The sequence below is a fragment of the Triticum aestivum genome, chromosome 4D (assembly GCF_018294505.1).
Source record: "Triticum aestivum cultivar Chinese Spring chromosome 4D, IWGSC CS RefSeq v2.1, whole genome shotgun sequence".
Lineage (NCBI taxonomy): Eukaryota > Viridiplantae > Streptophyta > Magnoliopsida > Poales > Poaceae > Triticum > Triticum aestivum.
Window position 1 is genome coordinate 508,040,172 of NC_057805.1, and position 20,183 is coordinate 508,060,354.

The 20,183-nt window shown below is 50.3% G+C and overlaps 1 pseudogene; it reads left to right on the forward strand.

Annotated features, from left to right (window-relative positions):
- The first annotated feature begins 572 nt into the window (after positions 1 to 572).
- Positions 573 to 1,169, forward strand: LOC123099125 (zinc finger protein 2-like; annotated as a pseudogene).
- Positions 1,170 to 20,183: the final 19,014 nt, after the last annotated feature.

Below are 20,183 nucleotides of genomic sequence, written 5' to 3' on the forward strand. Positions count from 1 at the left end.
ATCACAAGAGGAGCAACCTCTCTTACCTAGAAGTGGAAGCAAAGCCGAAACACTAATGGGAAGATGAAACAGAGACAACAATGCCATCAATGGGAAGATGAATGCATTCGGTATCATTTTCCACTAGGATAAAAGCTTTCCTGGTTCTTTCTTACATGAAAAAAACGAGGCAACGCACGAAATGAAGGAAGAAAGCAAAACACCAATGGAGAAACAAAACCGAAACATTAACGATATCAATGCGGAGATGAATGGGAACATTCACAACCATTTGGTTTCATTTTCGACTACCACAAAATATTTTAGCTTCTTTCTTATCATGCATGAACGGGCCACATATATGGGATTTTCCTAGGAATTATTGGATATGACAAATGAGCTAAAGCCCAGTAATTACAAATGGGCACTCTTCCGTTGCGACCGCCGTCAGCGAATGAACGGCCGGTGGGAGGCGTGCGGGGTGTCCGTCCATCGGCTACAGTAACGAGATCCTAAATGAACAGTGCAAGCCCGTTAAGCTGTAGTATTTAAAAATCCTTTGGTTAGCACAACAATTTGCGCGGTGAGTTAGCTGTGGTGCGCTCACATATAGACGACGGTAAGTCCATGACTAGAATGGAACAGCCGAGCAGTGAACAGGAGGAGCTGAGCCTGGAGCTCACCCTCCGCCCAATGGCGCCGGAGCCCCGCGTCGGCTTCTTCCTCTGCGTGTACTGTGACCGCAAGTTCATCACCTCGCAGGCGCTCGGCGGCCACCAGAACGCGCATAAGCAAGAGCGCCGCGTCGCCAAGCGCCGCCAGCAGACCGCCGCCGCTGGGGAGGGTTTGCCGGCTGCGGCGCGGGACGAGAGTCTGCCCTGGCCCAGGTACGCCACAGTCTCGTGTCTGCGGCTGGGACGGCTGCTGCTGGTGGCAAGGCGCACAAGCACGGCAGGAGCTGGACGGTGCACGGCCCCGTGGACGACGTCGACTTGTCTCTCCGTCTATGATCGGTCTGGAAATTGGTCGCCGATCCCCATATTCACTAGTTGACCGGCAAGCATCCCCTAGCTCTTTCGGTTTCGGTACGGTATGTCTGTATGTCAAAAGTGGTCTTTGGTGACTATGTGCATGTGAAACTGCTATGTTTGTGACTGTGTGCTATCAAGTTAATGATTTGCTTGTCTCAAGCTCGAGTGTGTTTGATTCATATATATGTTCTTCTTTCAGTTGAGTTTCTCTTATGGGATTCCTTGCCCAAAAGGACAGCTTGGTAATTTACAACTGTTCACCTAGAAGGCAAGGGGATTTTATTTCTTCTTGTTGTTTTCACTCTTATGCTAATATACTTTGTTGTTGTTTGCATTGTTTGGCTTATTCAAGTGAAATATAGTACTATATATGCCATGCGAGAATTGTCTCACTATTTCAAACTTAGGTACTCTCTTCGTTCACAAATATAAGATATTTTGGATATTTTAATATAAACTAGATACGGACTAAAATGAATGAACAAACACACTAAAATGTGTTTGTATATATTCGATCACAAAAAGTAAAAACATCTTATATCTCAGAGGGGAGGAAGTACTGCTGTACTTCCGTAACAATCCCCCATCGATCACGAGATTGTTTGGGAGAGTAATATATGCTCTCTCTCTCTCTCTCTCTCTCTCTCTCTCAATCAGATGAGGGATTATGAACATGCCGGCTAGATAATTATGAGGTCCGTTGGAGCTTAGCACACCTTGTCACGACACTAGTAATAGCATGTACGTGCACGGGCCCATGCCATCCGTGATTGGCACAAGAATTCGCCGGCCCTCCACAACGAGCTTTGCTACATCAACGGACAATTACGGGCTGGTTACGGGATGAGGTTGAGTTGTCAAACAGTTATTAGATTAAAGGGGGAGGAAGGGCCCCACCCACCTGAAAATCAGGGGGGGGGGGGGGGCAAGATTAGTTTGTTGGAAGGGGTCCGTTGCAACCCCGTAATCAGTCCGTGCGTGTAGCATTTTTGCTCCACAACCATCAGCATATATGTTACTGCATGGCACGTAGCTACGTGGTGTATGTAAGACTCTACATCCAGGAAATCATGAATTGCATTGCATGCATGCATGCATCAAGTTACTGCCCCAACCATTGGCAACAAAAAAAAGTTACTGCCCCAACGCCAACTGAGTTGTCGACCCCATAATCTATCACCACCACCAGGACAGACGCGAGTAAAGGCAGGCTAGCTAGGACTGCACCATCTTTGGCGCGACTCTACCCAGAGGAGGCCACAGGCCTGCATCGGCCGGGATTTCTTTTGCCCCGCATCAGAGACCACATGCCTCGTGCAGATCGGTCGCCTAGCATAATTGGCAAGGCAAAGCTTTCCACTCCTAGGCCTCCAAAACCGGCCGGACAACGCCAATTAAAACGACCTGTCGGCTCTCGCTCACCAGTCTTTTTTTTTTGTCGAATACCAAGTGAAGCTCGAGAAGTGTCCAATATCATTTGTTTCCCGCTGCTCCTGAGAGAATCTACTGTACAAAAACCCACTTGTCGAGTTTCTATATATCTCCGTAACAATCATGCAGTACTGTCCTTCTTGGCAAAGAGAATTGATATCGTTGATCACACCGACACAGCCCAGCCAGCCCGTGGTGATCATGAGCTTCGAGGCCAGTAGATCCTCAACGAGTACCTTGGCCTCCACGCACGCATATGCCTCGAGCACAGCCGGATCTGCTAGGAGATCAAACACTCATCACAGAGGATCACGTACGCCCAATGCGCCCTTGTTTAACGCCCTCGCCACGGCACCTCGCCTTGGTAAACACCGACGGTGGAGGGATCCATCTCGCCCGACACTTCGCAAGCCATGCTTCACACCACTCGAGACCACGTTCAAATCGTCGAGGTGCCACATAATAAACAAATGAGTGAATGGCGGCCTCTAGAATTTTTCCTCGTGAATTGCCTTCCTTCTTGCCCACCAGAATTCTCAAAGAGCAACAAGAACACCTATGAATTGATCCTTGGTCGGAGAATTTCTCAGACCAAAAAGGCAAAGCTTTGGGTCTGGCGTCTCATCACTATATTTTTTTTTCGAAACGGAGGCAAAAGATTTGCCTCATCCATTAATTAAGAAGAAGTTTAGAGTTGCTTTTACAACGAAAAGCAAGGAGATTTAAATACAAAGCCAGTACTCTCCCGGCATTATGAGACCCAAATGTTTGGCTCCTGCCATGACCCAAAGCTTAGCCTCCCGCTGAATGTTGAGTAATAGGACGGACGGCAGAGTAGACTTGTGTTGGAACACCCTAGCATTCCTTTCACACCAGATAGTCCAACAAGTTAACATGGTGAGGGAAGCGATGGCTTTCCGGTGTGGCACGCCGACGCCCGACATGTTGATCCACCAATCGTGGATGGAACGCCTAGTCATCTAAACCGAGGTGTTGATGAAGTCTAGATTGAGCCATCCCTTGATCATCCCCCAAATTCTAGTGGAGAAGCGACACTTGTAGAATAAGTGATGAACGGTCTCGCCCGTTTGTTTGCAAAGCGGGCAGAGCCCACAGTTGGGCCACCCCCTTTTCTGTAATCTATCCGCCGTCCAGATACGGTTTTGAATCGCAAGCCAAGCGAAAAATTTCATCTTGGGTGGCGCCCAAGCCTTCCAAACCGCGAAGTGCATGGACGAACGAACCGTCCCAAGAAGTTGCGCCTTGTACGCAGAAGTGGCGGAGTAAGCTCCATCAAGAGTGTGCTTCCAAGTAATTGTGTCCTCCGTGTCCTCCGATATAGGAATGACTCGCAATCGAGCCCACAAGGTGACGATCTGCCGAATGTGCTCCATGGTCCAATGGTCGGGAAGCTTAATTGACGATAGCCATTTGTCCTCATGCATGGCCTCCCTAACAGTCCAATTCTTGCGTTTGGACGCCTCGAAGATGAGAGGGGCGATGTTGGCGGGCTTATCCCCATCAACCCAAGGGGAATCCCAGAAAGGAGCGCGTGCCCCGTTGCCTATGGTGATGTACGAAGATGCATAGAAGAGATCTCGGTCCAGAATATCACAAGGGTTGGCCATGCCCACCCACATCTTGGAGGGCTCCGCCCATTCAAACCACAACCATCTCAATCTGAGAGCTCTCGCGAATTTGGTAAGATCAAGGATCCCCAAACCTCCCAACTCAGTCGGTCTGCAAACCAAATTCCAGCTGACCTTGCATTTCGCCCCTGTTACCTTGTTTGTGCCAGCCCATAAAAACGCCCTCTCAATCTTGGTAATATTATGTAGTGTACTCACCGGCAGTTTGAGAGCGATGATGTGGTAGATCACCTGGGAGGTGAGGACAGATTTGACAAGAGCTCCACGCCCAATGGAGGTAATATTTTGCCCATCCCACGGCACCAGCCTGGCAGCCACCTTGTCCTCAAGGAATTGAAAGTCCGCCGCCTTCAGGTGGCGGATTGACAGTGTCAGCCCCAAATACTTGATGGGGAAGGAGGTCCAAGCAGCGGGAAGCGCGGAGAGGGTCTCATCCAAGTTTACGTTCCCGCACCGGATAGGAACAACTAAGCTCTTTTGGAAGTTTGTACATAAACCTGTAACCTTCCCAAAGTGATTCAGGATGAGGGCGAAGTTATCAATGTCCTGCTTGACCGGGGCCATGCAGACGGCCGCATCATCAGCATAAAGGGAGGTGCGGAAAATTGCACGACGCCCCTTAAACTTGTGCAACAACCCGTGCCTGGTGGCAATGTCGAGGATCTGCTGTAGGGGGTCAATGGCGAGGACGAACAACAGCGGAGAGATTGGTCTCCTTGGCGGAAACCACGGCCATGCATAATGAGGGGGCCGGGCACGCCATTAAGCAGGATCCGCGAGGATGAAGACCGGAGCAGTGCAGTGATCCATTCCCGAAACCGCGGTGGGAACCCCCTCCGTTGGAGGAGATCAATGATGTACTCCCATCGCACGGAGTCAAAAGCTTTGCGGATGTCAAGCTTGAAGAGAAGCGCGGGGGTCTTGCTTTTGTGGAGCCGACGAGCAAGGCCCCGAACATACATGAAGTTGTCGTGAATGCATCTCTTTTTGATGAAGGCACTTTGCGCGCTGGAGATGAGGGCATGCATGTGAGGGCTAAGTCTGGCAGCGAGGACCTTAGCAATAATTTTTGCAATGGCATGAATGAGGCTTATCGGTCTGTAATCAGAGATCTCCTCCGCGCCCTCTTTTTTGGGTAGGAGCGCAACGTTCACTGAGTTTAGCCACTGCAAATTGGCCGAATGCAGATTGTTGAAACAGAGAATGGCTTGCATGATATCGTGCTTGATGATAGGCCAACATTTTTTGAAGAAGGCACCAGTGAACCCATCCGGGCCGGGGCCTTTGTCCCTCGGTAACTGATTGATGGCCTCTCGAACTTCATCCTCCGAAATTGGATCATTAAGATCGGAGAGGTCGTGATCATGAAACACGAGCTCCTCCCAGTTAAAGTCCACAGGATGAGAGCTCTCCTTCCCCATCACCCTGGTGAAATGGTCGTGCATCAAAGCTTCCTTCTGCTCATGCCCAGTGATCCATCCATTGTTATGTCTGATCCTATGAATATGATTCTTGCGACGACGCGCGTTGATCCGCCGGTGAAAATATTTGGTGTTGGCATCACCCTCCTTAAGATTAGAAACTCTGGCACATTGCTTCCTCCGTGCACGCTCCAGGACCGCCAAGCCCACCACTCTTCGCTTAAGCCTGGACCGGAGGTCCTGCTCGGCAGCAGACAGGACGCGGTTCTCTTGAGCGATGTCAAGGCGCAAGATCACTAACAGGGCAGCATGCAAGAGAAGCTTAGCACGAGGGAAAAGCTTTCGGCTCCATTCAGCCAACCGCACTCCGGTTTTCTTGAGCTTATGGAATAGCCATTGGTAAGGCTCAGCGTGGTTGCAATCCTCATGCCATGCGTTACTGACAACATTCATGAAGCCCGGCATGGAGACCCAAAAATTCTCAAATTTGAAGGAGCGGGGCCGCCGAGGGCCACTGTCATCCGCAAGGAGGAGAGGACAATGATCGTATAGCGACGAGGAGAGCACATGAAGGACGTGAGAACTGAAACTGAGGTCCCAGTCTGTATTGCAGAAAAAGGAGTCAAGCTTGCAAAGGGTAGGGTTGGCACGTTCGTTGCTCCAAGTGAACCTTTTGTTCTGGAGTTGTATCTCGTTGAGCTCACACTCATGGAGAGTGTTGCGAAATCGGTTGATACGGCTACGGTTGATGTTTCGCTTGTTCTTGTCCCGAGCCCTGTATATTTGGTTAAAGTCGCCTAGAACCAGCCACTTCGTACCCGACGACGGCTTTTGAGCAAGAAGTTCGGAGAAAAAATCGTTCTTCAGAGAGGAGGCCGTGGGGCCATAAACGGCCGTGAGCTTGAAGGAAATGTTGGTGGCACGGACTAAGACAGTAGCGGAAAGGCAAAAGGTAGCAGCAACAACATCTGAGACCTGCACAGCCTCGTCATCCCAAAGAAGCAAAATGCCTCCTCTAGTTCCCACAGCCGGCCGCTGGGCAAAACTCTTGAGCCTAGCTCCCCCAAGAAAGGCAGCGGTAAACTGATCCATGGCAGCAAGTTTGGTCTCCTGGAGACAAGCCAAATGACACGAAGTGGCAGCAATAGTTTCATGAACGGTAGCACGACGATCCGGGTAGTTAAGGCCCCTTACATTCCAGCAAATAAAATTAACAGGTTGTCCTAACATTGGAAACCAAAAGACCCAAAGAACACAAAGCATCAGGAGGCAAGGCTCAAGCCACAGCCTCCTCATCGTGGTCCAGCGCAGCAGCACCTCCATGACTGATGAGAGCCTCTTCCACGCTAGCAGCATGAGCATCATCAATCTTGAAGAGGCCTCGCAGCGCATGCATGATATTTTCTGGCAGCTGGTCTTTGAATTGCAGCTCGAACTGATCCAGAGCCCTGGCAGTTACGTCTTCTCCGTCGCGGATGATGCCGATTGAGCGACAAACCAGCCCCTGCGCCTCCTTTGCCATAGACATGGCAAACCCCACTTTTTTCTTAGCTTGCACCCTAGCGCTGATGCGGCGCAGGGAGAGACCACCCTCGGAGGAGATGGTCATCCCTGCAAGAGTTTTGCGCCGCCTGGAAGGAGCTTTGACCGGAGAGGAAGTAGGAGACGGGAGCAGTGCCGGCGCCCTGGGCACAAACAGAGGCTCCAGGCCAGCAGGAATGACGCCCTCCCTGGCAACAGCCAGCGGCGTCCTTGGTGTTGCTGCAGAGATGACAGAAGGCGTTGGCGAGTTCCCAAGCCCAGGGGGTGCGAAGGAGACGGCGACGGCAGCAACAAACAAGCCGGAGAACACAGGCTCGCCACCACAGGGCTGCCTGCCGCAACCATGGCCACCATCGCAGCCACAGCATCACCAGAGTGGTCGTCAGCACGCCTGGAGCTCATCGGAGCAGGAAGAACCGAGGTGGGCGTCAGGGGAGGGGACGCCGGCGGCGTCAGGTTGTCGCTGGCGTGGCTCCGCACCGAGCGTGGCGACGGATGCCGAGAGGCAGCGCGGCCACGGCCAGCCTCCGCGGTCTGCGCCAACACCACATCAGCGACAGTGGTGCCTCCTAGCCCAACGGTCTGCACCAGCGCCGCCACGCACTCAGCAGCGGCAGGGGCTCCTCCCTGCCTGCGACGCCCATCGCGGCCGTCATGGCGATCCCCGCGGTGGTCGTCGTGCCGCCTCTGGTCGTCACGACGCTGGTCTTCATGCCGACCACCCCCACCCCTCCCGTCTCCAGCAGCGCGGGAGCGACTCCGAAAGATTCTGCCCGCCCAGGAGCCGCGGTCGTCCTGACGACCACGCTGGTCGTCATCATCTCTGCGCCCATTGCGGTCTTCATGATCGTCATCGCGGCGTTGGCATGTGCCACGGGAGGCGGGGGAGCTGTGGCTCTCCCGCGGCTGGCGCTCCTCGTCGATGATGCCCTTGTCCCAGTCGTAGCCCTGCCGCCTTGCACTTCGAGGAACATTGCCAGCTGCATCAGGACTGAAGTCTTCCAGGATGTCGAGGTGGATCAACACTCTGTCTTCAAGTCCGTCTAGCCCCTGAGCAGCAGGGGTGGCACCGCCGATGGGCATCCGGCCAGGCCAGTCGTAGATCGTGGACCACATCACCTTGGGGATGGCCGACGGGTTGGTCGTCCACGCCCAAAGGCTGACCATGGACGCATCCTCCTTCTGCAGAGTGGCCACGTCAAAGTAATGCACAATGGTATTCTTACCCAGGATCTTGCCAATCTCCTCCTCCCCCCAAGCCTGCAGGGGGACATTCTCCAAGCAGAGATGGACATGGTAGCGCATCTTGGCGACGTTGGAGTGGGCATTGGCACGCCATTTGGTGGCATGCATGTCAAGGTTGCGGTGAGGGATGCGGCCCCTGGCGGTCAGCTCGTCGCGGTGGTGAGGGTGCCAGAAGGTGACCAAGAAATCTTCAGGGAAGAACGGAACGTCATTGAAGTAGCTCTTGGCGATGTTGGTCTCCGCCTCGATGGCGCCCGCGATCTCCGCCACACTGACCTGCGGTCTGTTGCCGCCCAGCCAGATCAGAGCGGCGTTGGAGGATAGCAGGGCCGCCTGCATCTCCATGGCAGGCGTGGAGAGGAGCACAACGTGGCCCTCCTCCGGACGGGAAGCCGCATCCCCGATGCGCGACATCACAGCGTGGTCGGCCGGAAGCGGCGGGGGACCCGGGAGGCGGACGGGGGCCAGCCTGGTGGGCGGAGCGGAAGGAAGCAGGGGACCAGCCGGGGCGCAAATCGGCAGAACGGAGCGAGCAGGAGGGCGAGGGGGATTTTGCTGGTGCAGGCGCCTGAGAGAGCAGCCTCGGACCATATGGCCCTGTCTGTCGCAGTAATTGCATCTCACCGGATCCCTGCACTCCCAAGCAAAATGCCCCGCTCCTCTGCAACGGAAGCACACCAACCCATCCCGCCGCTTGAATGCGCGTAGAGGAGGCCGCTGGGACTTGAGGGACCTGGGCAGGGGAGTTGAATCCCGACTTGAATGCGGCGACGAGCGCCACCAGTACGGCGGCATAACCACTTGCCAGGCCGCCTCGGGGCGACGAGGAGGCGAGGCAGCACGCGCAGCACCGACCGCCGAGGAGCCAGCAAGACTTGAATGCGCCCACCCACGGAAGGCAGACGCAATGGGCGCCCCCTCCCCGGCGCGACGGAATGGGGGCAGCAGAGGCGCCCCCCAGAAGCCCCTGGGGAGCGGTCCCCAGGCCCAGGCGGCGACTCCGGCACAAAGGACCCATCGGAGCCAGACCGGACCGGCCTGGCAGGCGACTCCAGATCTGAACCCGACCCATATGATTCGTCTGGGGTGGTGGTGGGGGTTTGGGTTGGGAGAAATCTCTGGCGGCTCGTCCGGCCCCGACGCGGCGACGCCTGTGGGTGCCGCCGGACCTTCCTGAAGGGCGTCGGGTACACCCTCCCCTCATTGCCCCCCGCGTACCGGCGGAAACCCTAGGACTAGTCCGGGCAACAGTGGCGTCGTCGTCGCCTCCTTCTTGAAGGTGTTGCTTGGTACGCGGCGCTTCGGAGTGCTGGGAGAGTGGTGGTACTTCTCCGAAGGGCGCAGCGGTCGCCGGTCGTCTTCATTTCGTTGATCTGCCGTTGTTGGCATTTGTTTCTCTTTCTTTTTTCTCTGTTTTTTTTGGGCTTATCTGTGCTGCGGCCCCAGCACCTATCGTTGAATGTATCGGTGATTGCTTTGTAATACAAAGCGGGGGAAACCCTTTTTCTTAAGATCTACTCGGGCACCAAGCAACCATACGAAGCTTCGAAGGTGCCGTTACTTTCCACAACCTTTTCTAGTTATTCTCAAGTTCATCACCATTAGAAGGTTCAGTCCTCCCTTCCAGCCAACTCTCTTGTACCTACTCGGTCTCTATATTATTTTATGCGCCGATCTAACCATGAAAACTCCCGAATTCTCATAGCACCGTGCTCAAAAGTTCTCCAAGGCGATGTGACTAATTGGAATCTATTGCACTAGATCAACACCAGACACAAGCTTTTGTGTTTGTATGGCCTCTAACTTCCACTCCATTGTCGCTGAGCACATGTGCTCTGGGACAATCACTGGGGGATTATCAGAACTTGCACAAACTGGCATCAAGTCAAAGTTCCATGGTAACCACTTTTCATCCCACACATTGGTCGCACACCCATTTCTATTCTTCCTATCAATCCTTGTTTGAGCATATCCCTTCCCTCACACAACGACCTCCGAGCTTGTGATGAATTGCATCCAACGCTTGTCGAGAGAAGGTCTGAGTTCTGGGTGTAGACAAATTTCAATACCCGAGCACTCAAGGACTCAGGCTCCTGCATGATCCACCAAACTTGATGCGCAAGTAAGGCCTTGAACACTAAACCCCCTTTTTAATTTTGCATTTTCATAAAATCCCATGCAAGCCTTGTGGAGGGTGTGGAGTCCGGGGAGCACCATGGTGGCAGCGGCCAGGGACAAAGGGCTCATGAGCGCGTGAGGGCCTACCGGTGGGCGTCGATGCGGACCGGCAACGGCCGGAACGCAGAGCCGGGCAGGCTGTAGAAACTCAGGTCTGGCAACGCGATCCACGGGAAGTGTGCCGGCAGGGTGGGGTTCTCCCGCACGGCGGCACGCCATTGACGGCAGCCAAAGCGCACGCTGTTGAGGAGGCACGGCGGGAGGCGGAGGAGCACGGCGTCGGCGAGGTCTAGCGGGAGGTTTGACCAGGATGGCGGCACCATCGATCGATCTAAAGTATGAGAGATCAAATCGAGTCTAGCTTGTAAGATATACGTGTGGAGGAGATCGTAATTCGTAACTTACAACAATCAAAAAAAATTAAGGACACTCAGGAAACTACAGCAGCTGCGGTAGGTCCCATCTCACGTACTTCGGGAGAGTTGTATCCGCAATTCTTTTCTTGAAAGGCAAAAGTACGTGCCTCGTTCATAAATAGAATACTCGGAGAATGAAAAACAGCTGTGGACTCCTGTGGAAGCTTAGGGTCGGTTTTTTTCAGCTTATATCAGCTTATTGCCAAAACAAGTTGTAACATCCCAAATTTTCAATTTGGAATGTTATACATAGGTCATTCATGCATATCATTTTTTTTTTTTGCATTTCGTTTCACGATCCTCGAAATTCTCAGCAACTCAAGGACCCTCGGAGAGAGTTGCGGATTTCCTAGTTCTCATATTTGAATTTTTTCTCAAATATCGAAACAAGGATCACTTTGGTTTTAATTATTTTTCTCTCTGAAAATATTTCATACTAAAAATATGAGAGGAGATAATATGACTTCTCCAAAATACAGGAAATATTGGAAGAAAATATTAAAATCAATTATTTGGTTTTTATCGCTATTTTATTTGAATTAGGAAAAAATATGCGTTTTTCAAAATTGCATTAGAGGCCCAAATAAATGTTCACTTTGTCCGCTATATTTTTAGAGGACGAGGAAAATTTATTTCGGGATTTTCGGAGTCCGTTTAGTATTCGTTTTGTTTGTTTTTCCGTGTCAGGACTGTTTTTTTTTTAAGTCAACCGACCTACCGGGCCGTGGGCGACCCGGGCTCTGCCACCGCCCGGGGCTTTATAAGCCCCCCCCCCCCAGCCCCGCAGCCCACCCAGCCAGCCCGCCGCCGCCGCCTCGAGCCGCGCGTCGCGCCGCCGTCGGCACCGCCCCACCGCGCAAGCCGCCGGAGCCGCCCCGCCGTTCGCTGGAGTTAGCCGCCGCCGCCGCCGTTTTTTCGTCGGTTTATTTCGGTAACCCTAGATCTAGATCTTTTTTTTAGTTTCCGGTTTATTTTGTTAGATCGGTTTTCCGTCGGTTTATCTATTTAGCGGACGTTCGTCCGTACGTTCATTTTAACGAACGTCGTTCATCCGTTAGTCACAGACAGCGAACGTTCGTTCGTTAGCCTGTACGTCAGTTTTTCTTTTTCCAGGGTTTTTCCGCGATTATTTCTGATCGTGATTTCTACCCTAAACTTCATTTTAGTTTATCTTTTCGCTCGTTTATCCAAATCAGGCGATTCAAGCGCCTAGATCTTCGTCTCGAAGTTCTCTTTCTGTTTAACCAACTTGAACAAGGTTTTGATACAGTAAAATTTGACTTTAGTCTAGATTAGTAATCGGATCTTGTTTCTTTCGTGGTTTGAGTTTCGTTGCTCCGTTTGGTTTGATTCTTTTTGCAAACCGGAGTTCTTCAGTTGAGCTTTCTGGTTAGATCTTCTTATTTGAGTTTTACCCGTGCATCTATGATTGATTGCTTATGTATGTTATTATTTGTTTGCGATAGAATTCCCGGAGTGCGAAGCGTGCTACTACGAGTCACTAGGTTTTGCGGATCGTCAGCAAGGCAAGTAACACATTGATCATACTTCTTTCGTACCCAGTTTTTATGCATTAGTTCCAATCCTCAAACATTGCATGATTAGGATGTGATTAATATGTGGGTTTTGGGAAGTAGTTGATAAGGTAGAACCTATTGCCCTGTTTATTATCAAACCCCTGGGAGTTACTTCTACGTTATGCTTATATTGCTATGTTATGCTCGTAGACATGGTTTGGGTGAGTGAATCCATGACAGATGTGAGATTGTTAATTAATGGTTAACTTAAGGTGGCAACTTTAATACACATCTGGGTAGATTGCTTGTGGGCACCTGGAGAATCCAGTGTTGTCCTAGGATATCCCGGAGTACCCGTGTGATCATTCTGAGGTCCGCCACCCAGGCTCAAAGGGATTATAAGATTATTCATGCTAGAAACTTCCGTGTGCAGCCACAAGCTATTATGGGCTCTAGCATAGTTGAGTATGTTGCATGACCTCTTCCAGTGGTGGGCTAGCAGATGTAGAGGGAAAGTCGGTGTAATTGTCCATCCGGGGTTAAAGTTAATGTTTTCTGAAAGACTGTGTCTCGGTCATCCGTTTCTCAAACACCATGTAGTGCGAGAAATCCAACGGAGGAGATCGAGTCTTGTGGGAAAAAGTGTGCAAACCTCTGCAGAGTGTACAAACTAATCATGGTTAGCCGTGTCCCCGGTTATGGACATCTTGAGTATCTGGTTCTTGTATTATCATATGGACCTCATCACTCTAATTTAATTTGTTGGGTTGATAATTACCTTTAATTGGGATTGAGTTGGAGGAACCTTCTCAATGTTGTTCAACTACCATGATAGTTAAATAAAATATGTTCCTTTGTTGTAGGGAAAAATTGGCTTTACGCAAAAACATATTAACCATACAGCCTTCACCAGCCATATATGCATATAGTGATAGCCTTTATCTGTTCATTATTCTACTGTGTTACATTGGCAGCATATTCCATGTGCTGGCCCGTTTTCGGGCTGCAACGCATCATGTTGCAGACTTTTCAGACGAGGAGTAAGGTTCGCTAGGCCGTTGTCGTGCACTCAGTTTCCGTTGGAGTAGATGGACTCACTTTATCTTCCAAGCCTTCCGCTGTTATCGTATTAAATGGCCTTAAGCCATATTTATTGTAATAAATTCTCTTTGGAGACTATCGATGTAATAAGTGTGTGATTGCTACTCTGTTATAAATCCTTCGAGTACTGTGTGTGTCAGCATTACCGATCAAGGCATGACACTGAAGCACAGAGACTTGACCGTCTGAGGTCGGGTCGCTACAAGATGGTATCAGAGCACACGCTGAATGTAGGACATGACCACTAAGATAAGCCATAGGCCACTCTTCTCTACTCATTTCTGACTCCTCTCCATTTTCTACTATTTAGGATGGCGGAATCGAGGAACAAGTTTGCACAACCGGATGAAGACAGACCTTTTGGACGACACTTGAAGGAAGTCACTAGGTACATGAACATTGGAATACCAAGCTTCACCGGGACCTACACCGCCACTTTACCAGAAGAAGAGCGTTGGATGATTCGAGTTCAAGTCCCAGGAAGGACATTCACACCAGTCACTGAGCCCATAGAGTTTTCCTTTGATGCACCAACCTGGAGTCTAGGCAAGAGTATGGCAGCCCACATTGCTATAGGACGTATTGGAGAAGTCTACAAATAGGAGCTGAAGGACACTATCTACCAGATATGTGGGCGCCGAGATAAGCAATGGGAGATGATCAGTACCAGGAAGGACAGGTCTATTGCAGCTTTCATCCAGGAGTTAAACCAACACATTTGACGCCAGGAGAACCAGATGTGCGCAAACATGATAGATTTGAAGAAGGCGATGACCAGGAACATGGAGCTAGAAGAGGAACTCAAGTCTACGCGAGACGGATATGAGGAGGAAATCGCAATACTATTGGAGAAGAATGACGACCTGATAAAGAAGATCGGAGTGTTCATGGGAGACCCCGCACCAGGAAGAGATGACGACGAACCCAAGGAGATACGTTCTGAAGACTACATCATCATCGACGACACCGACTCCGACCCCGACAGTAGTGATGATGACTATGAAGATGAAGCTGGAGCAGATATTATGGAGTCTTCCACCGATCAAAATTTCTAGTAGAACACCATATGATCAAGTAGTATTTCCCCATGTATATAGTATAGTCTAAGCACTGTACGATAGTTAGATCGATTGTATGCCCTTGCTTGATTGATTGAGTGATATGATATGATTGTGTTTGTCTCATGTGCATATGGGTAGTGTTTTCTCACTGGACCACATTCTATTCTAATCTCTTCCCTCTAAACCCATCAGATGCCTCCGAGACGTGATACCGGATTTGTCTTAACACCGGAGCTCACTCAGTTGATCCAACAGCAGAATGCCTTGATGCAGTTATTAGTTCAGAACCAAGGCAACAACAACAACAACAACAGCAACAACAACAACCCACCGCCACCACCTCCAGTTGACAACTTAGCCCGTTTTCTGAGGTTGCAGCCACCGATGTTTTCCAGTAGCACCGAGCCAATAGTTGCGGATGACTGGCTGCGCAGGATTGGAAGGGAGTTGACCACCGCCGGTTGCACAGATGCTGAGAAGGTGTGTTTTGCCGCACACCAATTGGATGGACCAGCAGCCTCATGGTGGGAGAATTACACAGCCACTTTCCCTATAGCCAATGTCACTTGGGAGTAGTTTCAGCAAGCTTTCCGCACAGCCCATGTCTCAACTGGAGCTATGAGCATGAAGAAGCGTGAGTTTCGCAACTTATGCCAAGGGAACCGTACTGTGGGGCAGTACGTGGATGAGTTTAGCAAGTTATCCCGCTATGCCCCAGATGATGTGGCCACTGATGCCGCGAAGCAGGAGAAGTTTATGAAAGGGCTGAATGATGAGATGAATATGCAGTTAATGGTGGCAACATTTAACAACTACCAGGAGTTGGTAGATGAAGCTCTCATGATCGAAGGGAAGAAGCAGCAGATAGAGAGCCGCAAGAGGAAATATGGACAAGGGAAGTATAATTCAGGAGCTCAGCAGAAGCCTCGCTTTACCTCGAACTCGGGAGGGCTTACCCATAACCATGGAGGCCATACTCACAATGGAGGGAGTTCGCATAATCATAATGGCCCAAAGAATGGGAATGGAGCAAGCAGCAATCAGAACCGCTCCAATCCAGCCACACCCGCCAAGAGGGACCTAAGTCACATTACTTGTTTCAAGTGCGGGAAGACTGGACACTATGCCACTAAGTGCCCTGAAGCGAAGAACGGAAATGGTAATGGGAGCACTGGGAAGAAGCCCAATCCATTTAACAAAGGACAAGTGAACCACGTGAACGTGGAGGAGGTTGAAGAGCAACCAGATGCAGCTATCGGTAAGTTTTTAGTTAAGTCGTTTACTGCAATCGTTCTTTTTGATACTGGTGCATCGCTTTCATACATCTCAAGGGGATTTGTGGATAAGTATAAGTTGCCCACTAAAGTTCTTAGGACACCTATGCTAGTAACCTCACCCGGAGCTGAGTATATGGCAAGCAGTGGATGTTTTCAGATGCCATTAACCATAGGTAGTCATGTTTTCCCCTCTGACTTGATAATTCTGGAGTCGCAAGGATTGGATGTGATCCTAGGAATGGATTGGCTGTCGATGTATGGGGGAAACATCGATTGCGCCAGTAAGTCAATTCTGCTTACCACCCCGGAGGGAAAAAGGATCAAGTATGTATCCAGGCATGCGCCAAGGAGAACCCAAGTAAATTCTCTCACGGGAGTTGTTCAGGAGGAAGTGCCTGTTGTGAAGGATTACCCAGATGTATTACCAGAGGAGTTACCAGGCATGCCGCCAGATCGAGACATCGAGTTTTTGATAGAGCTGTTGCCAGGCACCGGGCCTATATCAAAGAGACCATACCGGATGCCCGCGAATGATCTGGAAGAGATCAAGAAGCGGATTAAGGAGCTATTGGAGAAAGGTTACATCCGACGGAGTTCATCACCATGGGGAGCCCCAGTGCTCTTGGTTGAGAAGAAGGATGGATCATTGAGAATGGTTGTTGATTAACGTGTGTTGAATGAAGTGACGATCAAGAACAAGTACCCACTGCTGATGATCAATGTTTTGTTTGACCAACTGCAAGGAGCTAAAGTGTTTTCGAAGATCGATCTGCGATCAGGATATCACCAGCTGAAGATTCGAGAAAAGGATATACCTAAGACAGCTTTCAGCACAAGGTACGGGCTATATGAGTATACGGTTATGTCATTTGGACTGACTAACGCCCCTGCCTATTTCATGAGTATGATGAACAAGGTGTTCATGGAGTTCTTGGATAAGTTTGTTGTGGTGTTCATTGATGATATCTTGGTATACAATAATTATCTCTTACAATACAATCTCCTAATTAAATTGTAGGAACACAGGGTCCACATAGTATTCTCCGTTTTCATCGATCACGTGGTCAAGGAAGAATGCCGCCAATTCCTCTTGAATTCCTCGCATACGATCTGGTGCTAGGAGTTCATCCCGCTTCCGAAACATCTAATTTGAAGAAGGGGGTCAATACATATATATATGAATAAATGAAACTCAACACAAATGATGGTAATAAAATAAAATTGTGAATATTATTGCTTACGCACTTCATATTGTTCTTCAGTGTAGCCCCGCTCACAGGTCGTGTGGCGGATGGACTCGCAAATGTAGTATCCACAGTAATTATTCCCGGGTTCCTGCCACAACCACTTTACAAGAAATAGAGGTCAATCAAACTGATAAGCAAGCATGCTAAATGGTATTGATGAAACCAGCGTTTGAATCACTAGGAGATGCGCGGAACATGCTACTATGGTACTTACTTTCGGGTGTCTAAATTGCAGCTTCTTCGGGAGTCCCGGAGCTTTTGAGGTGAATTTTCTCCAAACCCTGCCAGACAAAGAAACCAATTACTTGATATCAGGAAATGAACAAAGTTGCTGATATGGTGGATAATGATCGATTTAACTTACTTCTGGAGCATTAGAATCATGTTCGCATAGTCCTGGGGATCTTTTCGTCTCGAGTCTAAGACAGTTACTACTCCCGGCTCAAGCTTAATCTCTAGGAGAATATAGTGGAAGCTGCGCAAGCATGCATAAGTCATCAATTACATTACCATAACCTGGACTAATAAGAGAAACCGAATATGCACAAGACAGTAACACTCACTTGAAGTTGTAAGGAAAGAGTATTATATCTTTGTTTTGATTTAATACTAACGATTGTAGCAAGTTGGCCTCGGCTTCTTTGGGATTTTGTTTCAACCGTATATGCATCTATGAGATTTGTGTTAATGAACCCAATATCACCGACTTGTCTTTTCTTCAATTCGGCGATCTTCAATCTGCATAATATAGTGAGGATAAGTATAAATACATGCAATGAAAGAGCTGACCTATATAGAGAGACTTAATGACAAAAGTAGTACTACTTACAGACAGTAGCAAGTGATCGTTGTTTTATCGAGGGACTTTTGATTGTAAAACTGGAAGAAATCCTCAAATGGAACATTCAGCAGTTCAATTCCAACGAGGTCATGCTCCGGTTTAACTCTCAGCGTCAAAGTACTCATCCCATCAGACTCTCTGCAGGTTTTCATGTACCAATCATGTAGTCTTCGCATCATCGTGCTTAGAGATCTGACATCTTTGACGAGAGTCTTCCCGTAATGGTATTTGTGTTCGTCCACCTCCATGATTTCATAATGTACATCGTCGGGCAGGTAATCTCCAAGATTGCTATAACCGGGCACCATACCCGGATCATTAGCGACGATGTCTTTTGACACCTTGAGCGGGGGGCACGATTGGTTCGCTTGTTCGCCGAGCTGGGCAATTTTTTTTCCCAGCTCGTCGTTCTTTCATCCTTTTATCACTGACAGTACTTCCCGACCGCTCCGCTTCGGCATATGCCTTTGCAAGAACGCGCTCATAGTTGCCTCTCGGCGGAGACTTTGGTGGTTTTGTCAGGGCAGCCAGAGTGCGCTTTGCTTTCACCGGATCTACCTTCTCCTCCAGAGGTGGATGTTTCTTTGCTTTCACCCCTTCAAAGAAGTTCTTCACTTCGGCTCGCACGATCTTCGCGTTATCCTCCTCGGTCCTCTCATATGGTAACTTCTCTGGAGTCTTCAGAGAAGGACCGAATCTGTATTGCCTCCCGCCTCTGGCAGCTGTACTGCTAGACGCCGTCAGAGCAGAAGGAACGACTGCGGCTGTCTTGTTTCCTTGCTTACGAGGCGGAGGAGAAGGACTACGACGCGCCGGAGCAGCCGCAGCGGCGGCGGGTCTCTTCCGCCCTTGCTGACGAGGCGGAGAAGGAGGAGGCTGGCTGCTCTGGCGCGCCGGCGCTGGTGGAGAAGGAGGCGGAGTGCCGCCACGCGCCGGAGAAGGAGGCTGAGTGCCCTGATCACTCGCCGGAGGAGGAGGCGGAGGAGGAGGCGGAGTGCCCTTACTCGCCGGAGCCGTCCAGTTCGGAAGCTTGATGAGCTCCTTCCGCCATAGGCATGGACTCTTCAGAGCTAAACCCAGCCGAGTCTCCCCTTCACCGGTAGGGTGGTCAAGCTGGAGGTCCTCAAATCCCTCCGTTATTTCATCCACCATCACCCTAGCATATCCTTCTGGAATCGGCCGGCAGTGGTAGGTTGCGCCGGGTTCAGTAGGTAAAACAGAGCCAACAGCCGCCTTGACTTTCAAGTTCTGCCATTCCGCCATAAGGTGGCAATGTTGAGACTCCGTGATAGCATCCACGGGGTAGCTAGCAGGAGCCGCATGCTCCAGCTGAGGCAGCTCGGTGGAAGCCACGCTGCTTCTCCGCTGAGATGGCGGTGTAGCTTCGGGGGCAGTTTCGGCATCTCGATTGCCGTCTCGTTCCTCTAGCACTTGAACCCTTTCGTGCAGACGCTGAATTTGGATCTGCTCCACTTTTTTCCTCCTCTCCTGGGTTTTGTAACCGCCCGCGTCCGGAAAACCAGCCTTCCACGGAACGGAGCCTGGCGTGCCTCGTGTCCATCCAGGGTGCTCAGGATTCCCGAGGGCCATTGTGAGCTCGTCGTTCTCTCTGTCTGGAACGAACGTCCCTTGCTGCGCTGCATCGATATAGTGCTTAAGCTTCTTGACGGGTATTGCAAGTTGCTCGTCCGTCCAACGACACCTCCCTGATACAGGGTCCAAGGTTCCGCCAGCCCCGAAGAACCAAGTCCGGCAACGGTCTGGCCAGTTCATTGTCTCTGGTTCGATCCCTTTATCAAGCAGATCCCTCTCAGACTTGGCCCACTTAGGCCGGGCTTTGAGGTAGCCACCTGACCCCGTGCGATGGTGAAGCTTCTTCTTCGCAGCATTCTTCTTGTTTGTCGCTGACATCTTCTTACTCTTTTCCGATGTCTTGTGGGCCACAAATGCGGGCCAGTGATCTCTGATCTTCTCATACCGGCCGATGAATTCTGGTGTCTCTTCTTTGTCGACAAACGTTTTCAGCTCATTCTTCCACCTCCTGAATAGGTCTGCCATCTTCTTAAGAGCATGAGACTTGATTAATTGCTCTATAACTGGCTTCTCCGGATCCTCCTCTGGCGGTAGGGTGAAATTTGCCTTCAGCTCAGTCCAAAGATCATCTTTCTACATATCATTGACATAAGACACCTCAGGGTCTTCCTTCTTAGGCTTATACCATTGGTGGATGCTGATCGGGATCTTGTC